This window comes from Somniosus microcephalus, chromosome 6, assembly GCF_052327205.1.
Source record: "Somniosus microcephalus isolate GS21.2 chromosome 6, FLI_Smic_1.0, whole genome shotgun sequence".
NCBI classification, from domain to species: Eukaryota; Metazoa; Chordata; class Chondrichthyes; order Squaliformes; family Somniosidae; genus Somniosus; species Somniosus microcephalus.
The window spans coordinates 26,634,847-26,646,570 of NC_140992.1; positions in this window are offsets into that span (position 1 = coordinate 26,634,847).

Here is an 11,724-nt window from a genome sequence, read left to right on the forward strand (position 1 = left end):
GTATCTGCAGCATCGTTATTATTATTATTTTTTTTTTTTTTCAGTAGTTAATAAAATTGATGCGCTATCAATTCTAATGAGAGGCTGAGCAGAGTTCAGAACGACAGGCTTTTATTAACTACTGAATTGCACTTCAGACAGATCAGGACTATGCCTCTAGTGGATGACCGAATGCCTGGAGCTGCCATGCGGCCGTCCTTATACTCGGTAGCCGAGGGCGGAGTCAGCTGAGGCATAGTCAGACATAACAGTTAAACAAGAGTGAACGACAACAACAACAACAACAACAACAAGTGAACACAGTGAACTACAGTGGTTTACCACAGTCTCCAAAATGACTTTGCGGTGGTCACTGCTACCAATATTGTGATGGACAGAAAGGTATAATCCTGTGGGTATGACTATGTTAGGCTGTTGCTTGACTAGTCTGTGGGACAGCTCTCCCAATTTTGGCACAAGTCCCCAGATGTTGGTGAGGAGGACTTTGCAGAGTTGACTGGGCTGGGTGTGCCATTGCTGTGTCCATAGCCGGTGCCGAGGTTGATGCCGGGTGGTCCATTCGGTTTCATTTATATTATTTTGTTTCGTAGCGGTTAGTTACAACTGAGTGGCTTGCCAGGCCATTTCAGAGGGCAGTAAGGAGTCCACCACATTGCTGTGGGTCTGGAGTCACATATAGGCCAGACCAGGTAAGGAGGGCAGGTTTCCTTCCCTAAAGGACATTAGTGAACCAGATGGGTTTTTCCGACAATCCGATAGTTTCATGGTCACCATTACGGATACTAGCTTTTTATCCCACTGCGAAAGTACAATGCATGTGCAGAATTTTAGTGTTTTAAAAGGTGGCACACAATAACATAGAAACATAGAAACATAGAAGATAGGAGCAGGAGTAGGCCATTCAGCCCCTCGAGCCTGCTCCGCCATTTACTGAGATCATGGCTGATCATCCAAATTCAGTGCCCTGTCCCTGCTTTCTCCCCATATCCCTTGATCCCTTTAGCCTTAAGAAATATATCTAACTCCTTCTTGAATATATTTAATGAATTGGCCTCTACTGCCTTCTGTGGTAGAGAATTCCACAGGTTCACCACTCTCTGGGTAAAGAAATTCCTCCTCATCTCTGTCCTAAATGGCTTACCCCTTATCCTTAGACTGTGAGCCCTGGTTCTGGACTCCCCCGCCATCAGGAACATCCTTCCTGCATCTAGTCTGTATAGTCCTGTTAGAATTTTATAAGTTTCAATGAGATCACCTCTCATTCTTCTAAACTCCAGCGAGTACAAGCCCAATCGACCCAATCTCTCCTCATACGTCATTCCTGCCATCCCAGGTATCAGTCTGGTGAATCTTCGCTGCACTCTCTCCATGGCAAGAACATCCTTCCTCAGATAAGGCGACCAAAACTGCACAGAATACTCAAGGTGTGGTCTCACCAAGGCCCTGTACAACTGCAGCAAGACATCGTTGCTCCTGTACACGAATCCTCTCGCTATGAAGGCCAACATACCATTTGCCTTCTTAACCGATTGCTGCACCTGCATGCTTACCTTCAACAACTGGTGCACAAGGACACCCAGATCTCGTTACACTTCCCCTTCTCCCAATCTATTGCTGTTCAGATAATAATCTGCCTTCCTGTTTTTGCCACCAAAGTGGATAACCTTGCATTTATCCACATTATAATGCATCTGCCATGCATCTGCCCAATCACCCAACCTGTCCAAATCATACTGGAGTTTCTCTGCATCCTTCTCACAGCACACACGCCCACCCAGCTTTGTGTCGTCTGCAAATTTGGAGATATTACATCTAGTTCCCTTGTCTAGATCATTAATATATATTGTGAATAGCTGGGGTCCTAGCACCGATCCCTGCTGTACCCAACTAGTCATTGCCTGCCACTCAGAAAAAGACCCGTTTATTCCAACTCTGTGCTTCCTGTCTGCCACCAGTTCTTTATCCAAGTCAGTACCTTACCCCCAATCCCATGTGCTTTAACTTTGCATGCTAATCTCTTATGCGGGACCTTATCGAAAGCCTTCTGAAAGTCCAAATACACCACATCCACTGGTTCTCCCTTATCTATTCTACCAGTTACATCCTCAAAAAATTCCAGTAGATTAGTCAAGCATGATTTACCTTTTGTAAATCCATGTTGACTTTGTCCGATCCTGTTTAAGTTAGGAAATGATGAAACAGTAATACATGAGGAAATTAAATGCCAGATATGATGGCTAAATACTAAGACTGGAGTGAAGCAAGGGGTTAATATTTTAGATCTGTCCCCCTCCACCCTGGCTCAATGGGTAAATTTTATTCTCCTTCTTGGGACATGGGCATCACTGGCGAGGCCAGCATTTATTGCCCATCCCTAGTTGCCATAGAGAAACTAGAGGTGAGCCTTCTCCTTGAACCGCTGCAGTCCGTGAGGTGAATGTACTCTCACAGTGCTGTTAGGGAGGGAGTTCCAGGATTCTGACACAGCGACGATGAAGGAATGTCTATGTATGTCCAACTCGGGATGGTATGTGACTTAGAGGAGAACTTGGGGGTGATGGTGTTCCCAAGCACGTGCTGCCCTTGTTCTTCTAGGTGGTGGAGGTTATGGGGTTGGGAGCAGCTGTCAAAGAAGCCTTGGCAGATTGCTGCAATGCATGCTGTAGGTAGTACACACTGCAGCCACGGTGCGCCGGTGGTGGAGGGAGTGAATGTTTCAGGTGATTTGTCCTGGATGGATGCCATGTAATGTGGTACTGATGTGGTACTGAGCTGCAGATACCTGGACGGTTTCAGCTTCAACCTCTGCTTTATGCTGACAATTGATCTCAGCCAGCACAGCAATGGGATTGATCTCAGTTTCTTGAGCTAAAGTGAGGGAAAGTCAGCTACTGTACTCACTTTTAATCGCTATCCAGTGACCACTGCTGCAAAGTATCATATGTACCAGGTGAGAAGGGGATCGGGCTCAGCTTCAATGTTGAAGAATTTTATCTTAGTAGAGCAGAGGTAAGGGGAGAAAATTGTGCATTTATTTTTTAAATTAAATCTACGTTCTATAATTAAGAATGTGCTTATCTTCCAACTGGGGAGTTCCAAAAGTGACTGTAGAGTAGTGGGGATGGGTCCCATTCCACCCTGACTCCAGATGTCCCATCCCACCCCGACTCCAGAGGTCCCACCACACCCTGACTCCAGATGTCCCACCCCACCCTGACTCCAGATGTCCCATCCCACCCTGACTCCAGAGGTCCCACCCCACCCTGACTCCAGAGGCCCCACCCCACCCTGACTCCAGAGGTCCCACCCCACCCTGACTCCAGAGGTCCCACCCCACCCTGACCCTAGACGTCCCACCACACCCCGACTCCAGAGGTCCCACCCCACCCTGACTCCAGATGTCCCACCCCACCCTGACTCCAGAGGTTTCACCCCACTCTGACTCCAGATGCCCCACCATACCCTGACTCCAGAGGTCCCACCCCACCCTGACTCCAGATGTCCCACCCCACCCTGACTCCAGATGCCCCACCATACCCTGACTCCAGGGGTCCCACCATACCCTGATTCCAGGGGTCCCATCCCACCCTGACTCCAGAGGTCCCACCCCACCCTGACTCCAGAGGTCCCATTCCACCCTGACTCCAGATGCCCCACCCCACCCTGACTCCAGAGGTCCCACCCCACCCTGACTCAGATGTCCCACCACACCCTGACTCCAGAGGTTTCACCCCACTCTGACTCCAGATGCCCCACCATACCCTGACTCCAGATGTCCCACCCCACCCTGACCCTAGACGTCCCACCCCACCCCGACTCCAGAGGTCCCACCATACCCTGACTCCAGAGGTCCCACCACACCCAGACTCCAGAGGTCCCACCACACCCTGACTCCAAAGGTCCCACCACACCCAGACTCCAGAGGTACCACCACACCCTGACTCCAGAGGTTTCACCCCACTCTGACTCCAGATGCCCCACCATACCCTGACTCCAGGGGTCCCACCCCACCCTGACTCCAGAGGTCCCACCCCACCCTGACTCCAGAGGTCCCACCCCACCCTGACTCCAGAGGTCCCACCCCCACCCTGACCCCAGATGTCCCACCCCACCCTGACCCTAGACGTCCCACCACACCCCGACTCCAGAGGTCCCACCCCACCCTGACTCCAGATGTCCCACCCCACCCTGACTCCAGAGGTCCCACCACACCCTGACTCCAGAGGTTTCACCCCACTCTGACTCCAGATGCCCCACCATACCCTGACTCCAGGGGTCCCCCCCCACCCTGACTCCAGAGGTCCCACCCCACCCTGACTCCAGATGTCCCACCCCACCCTGACCCTAGACGTCCTACCCCACCCCGACTCCAGAGGTCCCACCCCACCCTGACTCCAGATGTCCCACCCCACCCTGACTCCAGAGGTCCCACCACACCCTGACTCCAGAGGTTTCACCCCACTCTGACTCCAGATGCCCCACCATACCCTGACTCCAGAGGTCCCACCCCACCCTGACTCCAGAGGTCCCACCCCCACCTTGACTCCAGATGCCCCACCATACCCTGACTCCAGAGGTTCCACCACACCCAGACTCCAGAGGTCCCACCACACCCTGACTCCAGAGGTCCCACCACACCCAGACTCCAGAGGTCCCACCACACCCTGACTCCAGAGGTCCCACCACACCCTGACTCCAGAGGTCCCACCACACCCAGACTCCAGAGGTCCCACCACACCCTGACTCCAGAGGTTTCACCCCACTCTGACTCCAGATGCCCCACCATACCCTGACTCCAGGGGTCCCACCCCACCCTGACTCCAGAGGTCCCACCCCACCCTGACTCCAGAGGTCCCACCCCACCCTGACTCCAGAGGTCCCACCCCCACCCTGACCCCAGATGTCCCACCCCACCCTGACCCTAGACGTCCCACCACACCCCGACTCCAGAGGTCCCACCCCACCCTGACTCCAGATGTCCCACCACACCCTGACTCCAGAGGTTTCACCCCACTCTGACTCCAGATGTCCCACCCCACCCTGACTCCAGAGGTCCCACCCACACCCTGACTCCAGAGGTCCCACCCCACCCTGACTCCAGAGGTCCCACCACACGCTGACTCCAGAGGTTTCACCCCACTCTGACTCCAGATGCCCCACCATACCCTGACTCCAGAGGTCCCACCCCACCCTGACTCCAGAGGTCCCACCCCCACCCTGACCCCAGATGTCCCACCCCACCCTGACTCCAGAGGTTTCACCCCACTCTGACTCCAGATGCCCCACCCCACCCTGACTCCAGAGGTCCCACCCCACCCTGACTCCAGAGGTCCCACCCCCACCCTGACCCCAGATGTCCCACCCCACCCTGACCCTAGACGTCCCACCACACCCCGACTCCAGAGGTCCCACCCCACCCTGACTCCAGATGTCCCACCCCACCCTGACTCCAGAGGTCCCACCACACCCTGACTCCAGAGGTTTCACCCCACTCTGACTCCAGATGCCCCACCATACCCTGACTCCAGAGGTCCCACCCCACCCTGACTCCAGAGGTCCCACCCCCACCCTGACCCCAGATGTCCCACCCCACCCTGACTCCAGAGGTTTCACCCCACTCTGACTCCAGATGCCCCACCCCACCCTGACTCCAGAGGTCCCACCACACCCTGACTCCAGAGGTTTCACCCCACTCTGACTCCAGATGCCCCACCATACCCTGACTCCAGAGGTCCCACCCCACCCTGACTCCAGAGGTCCCACCCACACCCTGACTCCAGAGGTCCCACCCCACCCTGACTCCAGAGGTCCCACCCACACCCTGACTCCAGAGGTCCCACCCCACCCTGACTCCAGAGGTCCCACCCCATCCTGACTCTACTTGTTCCACCCCTCCCTGACCCTAGACGTCCCACCCCACCCTAATGCCAGAGGGGAGCAGTGTGAAAAACATTGGAGAGGGCATTCTCAAGGCACTTTCACATTGCCCTCCTTTTAATGTTATTCTAGGAGCGCTGCTTCCCTTGGTTCCCTCCATTGATGCTGTAAGATCTGTAAACCTGCTGCAGACGCACAGACCCAGGTACAATGTGGGGATACAGTCTGCATCTAGGCTTCAGAAAATGGATTTAATGGCACAAATGGCGGACAGCAGCTCATGGGGGTGTGAGCTCCCAGAATCCACATTCAAAGATCATCAAAATAAAAACAGCTTCAAGCCGCTTGAGTGTGACACTCCAAACCATGCTCGGGGAAGGGGGATGGATCTTTTTGAGCCTTCAGGTTTGTTAAACTTAACTAAAGCTTATCTCAATGCACCGAGAGTGTGGCCACTCCTGCTCATGCCCATAACATTTAAAGTCTAACAGCCTTGGCGCACAGCTCGGTACATTCATATCAGCGTGCAAGCACAGAGGCCCCCCGAGAATTTGAATCACAGCTAGGCAGTATAAACAAGGTACTGCAGGCTGTAACCTGTACTGCAGACACTGTCTCAGACCACTAGTTACGGTATAAGTGCACCCTATGATTCCTGTTGAAAACGCATCCATTTGTAATGGTGCTGATTGAAATCTGCAGCATCACTTCAAAAATGCACAAAGCATTGTGTTCAGAATCCTTGTCAATCACAAGCAAAGCCAATTTTGACACTGAGCAGACTAATGTTTTCTGTTATTTGTTAAGTGATTATAATAAAGAATGTTGTTTTTTTTTTCTTACTGTGTGAGGCACAGATTCGTTACTGTACCTGTCAGCTGTTTTGCAAGATAATTCCAGAGGGATAGTTAGTTCTTTCCCACTGCAGCTGGCAACATAACACCAATTCATTTCTTCTCGAGCACATTTTCCTCACTCACCAACTGCCTGACGTTATCATGAAACTGTCGACTTTTTTCCCTGTGCCCCTGCATGTCTAATGCGGGAATTAGACTGAAAGGGAATGAAAGGTAATAGACATGCCATAACTACATGTTAACGCACTCTTGCTCTATATGGCACAAATTGAACTTTAGTCTGCTGACAAGTTGGAGACGTTGCAAAGGGGTCAGCACCAGAAAAAGAGAGGGCGCAGTACCTCAGAGCGTGACAGTAGGTAAAACCAGGAGGAAGCAAGGCAGCCAACTGGAGCATCAATCACCTCCCTCTGCACAAGGTACAAGCCATTAAGGAATCTTTTAATGTTGATCATTAGCACCTTAGCATCGACCAGTGCGTTAATGGTTTTTTCCGAGTGATATTCGCTTTAATTGGACAAACCAGTGTGCCCCCATTAATCCTCTTCCATTTTAACCCACCAAGCACTACGCTATTGCATCCTCTCACCGCTTTACTCAGTCGCAATCCATTAGGCAAGTTCAGATGGCAATGCAAAGCACAAGAGCAAAACTCTAGCAGCCTGGATCATTACCTGGAGCCAAAGATTGGATTACTACCATTACTAATCCTCTGACAGATACACGGCACTTTTAAGTTGTATGGATTTTGTAAACGTTTTTAGGGAGATTCTTTGTCCGGTACTGCAGATTCAGATATCAGGCTTATTGCAGGATCCCACAGGACATAGGACTGTGGCCCAGGCCCTCACAGCGTATCAGGCTGCGAGGCAGCTTCACACAGGATATTGGACTGTCAAATTGGAATTAGCAGGTTATCAAGCTGTGACATAGGACCTCACCTGATAAGGGGTCAGTTTAGTTGATAAGATATAGAATTCACCATCCTCTATATATCAATACGATAGCAAAATACTGCGGATGCTGGAAATCCGAAATAACAACAGGAAACGCTGGAAAAACTCAGCAGGCCAGGCAGCATCGGTGGAGAGAGAAACAGAGTTAATGGGGTCGATTTTGTGGAACCTGTTGGGAAGAAGGCGGGACTTCCCCTTTCGGGTTTCTGACCCGCCTACTTCGACGTCCGGCCAATCCGCACGATTTTCCCTTGATTGACCTTGTTGAGCCCGCCCAGCGGGCTCAGCAGGCCAATTAAGGGCCACCTGGCAACAGGTGACGTCACAGACTGCAATTTCATCTGTCAAGATTTCTGACAGATGAAATATCAGTGTCCCACAGCTGTTTGAAGCTGTGAAACACTGACAGTCTGATTTCTAAGCTGAGTCCTTCTACACAGACTCAGTTAGAAATCTCAGCAGCACTAAAAGCTGAAGTCTGTCACTTTTGACAGATCGCAGCCATTCAGCTTTAAGCTCCGGCTGACTGATGCGCTCCCGACGCCTAGAGGAAGAAAGGCTGTGAAGGTAAGTAAAGGTAAGTAAAAGTTCATTACACACTTTAGACACACCAAACACACTTACCTTTACACTCATGCACCCATCACTCACCTGAGCGCCGGCATCGCGACCCCTCCAACTCATTCAACCCGACGGCCCGCCGCTCCAACCTGGCGTGGCTTGGAGCCATCGGGAAACCCACACGAAACCCCTCAAAATGGGCATTAGGCTAAAAACTGTCTGTTAACTACCTGTTAACAGGCAGTTAATTGGCACTAATCCCTTCCCGCCTGGTTTCGGCAGGTCCCAGTGCGGGGCGGGTACCCGCCGCCCCTGAAACTTACGTGGGGCGAGGTTTTGGGCGGGATGGTGGCGGGACCCCCAAAGTCAGGATTTTCCCCCCCTCACACGCCTGAAACCCCACCTGACAGCTCCCCGAAAATCTAGCCCATGTTTCAGGTCGATGACCTTTCGTCAGAACTGGGAAAAAAAGCAGGAAATGGAAAGCAAGTTTGTGGGGCTGGGAAAAGGGGGAGGGGATGAAAGAACAAAAGGGAAGGTCAGTGATCGGATAGAAAGCAGGAGAGATTAAGAGGCATTGAGAGACTCTATATATCAATGTCTGTTTGAGGTTTTTTTATTGTATAAATGCAGTCAACATTTTTACAATGGCACAGCAGTGCAAACAACGTTAGTGCCGCACTAATGTATTTTCAAACCCAGGGTAGTTACAGCTGGCCTGTGCTCCAAATCGGACAGATCCAGATCTTTCGGGTGATTGCTCTATTTCACTTATTTTAAGGAAAACACAGTCATTCAATTTTCTCCAATTGCTGATATCCTGAAATTACACTGCTGTTGCACAGCCATTGCTTTAATGTATCATTGATATCCTTTTTTTCCCTCCACTATTACCCTTTCTCTCTGGCGTTTAGAAAAATCTCATTGAAACATATAAGATTCTGAGGGGGATTGACAGGGTAGATACTGAGAGGTTGTTTCCCCTGGCTGGAGAGTCTAGAACTGGGAGGGCATCGTCTCAGGATAAGGGGTCGGCCATTTAAGACTGAGATGAGGAGGAATTTCTCAGAGGGTTGTGAATCTTTGGAATTCTCTACCCCAGAGGGCTATGGATGCTAAATCGTTGAGTATATTCCAGGCTGAGGTCGATAGATTTTTGGACACTAAGGAAATCAAGGGATATGGCGATAGGGCAGGAAAGTGGAGTTGAGGTCAAAGATCAGCCATGATCTTATTGAATGGCTCCAGGGGCCGAATAGCCGACTCCTGCTCCTAATTCTTATGTTCTCCCCTGATGGTGATGACACATGCCACGGTATAGCTCCACAGGCACATGTGGCTCTGTAGTGTCCAGTAATGCCAACTCTTGCGAATTAATCACGAGACACGCGATTTTAAATGAAAATTTACCCTAATGTGTGATCTAACTCCGAAAAGTCATGATTTTTTTTCCTACTTTATTCATCTCCGCCATCTCAGCTCCAGCAAGGAAAAACAACCTCCAGCCTGCTGCCTACCACCCTGCCCCCTACAGTACATCCACCCTCTCATTGGTGGGACAATGTCATCCCTCCCTGTCAATCATTGAAATAACAAATGAGATTAGATTGAGGGCAGTCGTAAGATTGGCGCATGCGTAGTTGGAGATCATGGATTGTTACTGGAAGTGGCGGTAAATTGACTTGATTGACAATAGATAATTGCGTTGTCAACAATGGCATTAGAAGTGCCAATCAGAGAAAGGCGGGGATTTGGCTGTCGAATTGTATCAAACCTTTTCGGCAGCATGTTGCGATGTAAGGTATGATAATGGGTCAGGTAGGAGGCTGTGCAGACAATTCCTGTGTCTTCCTGCTGTGTTTCGATGGTATTTCTTTGCTGAATTAAGTGACAATGTTTTGCGTGGTGTTGAATTGTGTACAAGAGTTGATGTTTAATTCATTCAGTTGTTAGTTAAATTTGAGCGCACATTTCCCTTCCTTTAACTCTCACAGAATGTGCTCTGTCTTTATTTCTTATCAGTGCAGAAGGTTGCATATCTAATATTAGCTGGCAAAAAAATCACCAAACCTTATACTTGGGGGTGGGGGGGGGGGTGGGGGGGTGGAAATCACCACAAGAGCTGGACGTCTGAAATAAAATAGATCAGAGGAGATTGAGGTGATTTTATAGCGTTTAAAATTATGAAGGGATTGGACTGAATAAGGCGAGCTGAAGACACTGGTCATGCCTCCACGGGCAGCTTTCTCGAGTGAAGACATCACTGCCAGCACCAGCCCTCAGGCAGGTCCCAGGAGGAGGCTTCGAGTGGCCTACAGTGGGGTGGGGGGATGGGGGGGTGATCGCGACTCCTGTCTCCATGGGATGGCATTTTTGATTTTTTTCCCAAAACTTACCTTCAGTTGCCAGCTGCAGGGATTGTATTGCATGGGGGTAGTGTTGGGCACCAGGTGCGGGGTGGTGATAATGTAAAGGAAAAAGCCATATTCCAAGAAATACACCATCCTATGAACAGATTTCTGATATTATTAATACATGACATACTGGGTTTAAAAGTCTGGAAAGCCTCGGCGACACAAGCTGTGTCAATACAGGCTTCTGAGATAAAATGAAGTGTTAACACAAGTTGTAAACACCACACAAGCTTTTGAAATGGGAATTGATTGTTAATACTGAGACAAAGACCCTATTAGAGTCATAGAGTCATAGAGTCATAGAGTTTTACAGCACAGAAAGAGGCCCTTCGGCCCATCGTGTCTGTGCCGCCCATCCACCCCTGTCCAGTCTAATCCCATTTTCCAGCATTTGGTCCATAGCCTTGTATGCAATGGCATTTCAAGTGCTCATCCAAATGCTTCTTGAATGTTGTGAGGGTTCCTGCCTCTACCACCCTTTCAGGCATTGAGTTCCACATTCCAACCACCCTCTGGGTGAAAAAGTTCCTCCTCAAATCCCCTCAAAATCTCCTGCCCCTTACCCTGAATCTATGCCCCCTTGTTATTGACCCCCCTACTAAGGGGAAAAGTTCCTCTTTATCTACCCTATCTATGCCCCTCATCATTTTGTACACCTCAATCAGGTCCCCCCTCAGCCTTCTTTGCTCCAAGGAAAACAACCCCAGCCTGTCCAGCCTCTCTTCATAGCTGAGGCGCTCCATCCCAGGTAACATCCTGGTGAATCTTCTCTGCACCCTCTCCAAAGCAATCACATCCTTCCTATAGTGAGGCGACCAGAACTGCACACAGTACTCCAGCTGTGGCCTCACCAGCGTTTTGTACAGCTCCATCATAACCCCCCTGCTCTTATATTCTATGCCTCGGCTAATGAAGGCAAGTATCCCATATGCCTTTTTAACCACCTTATCTACCTGTTCCGCTGTCTTCAGGGATCTATGTACATGTACACCAAGGTCCCTCTGACCCTCTGTACTTCCTAGGGTCCTACCACTCATTGTGTATTCCCTTGCCTTATTT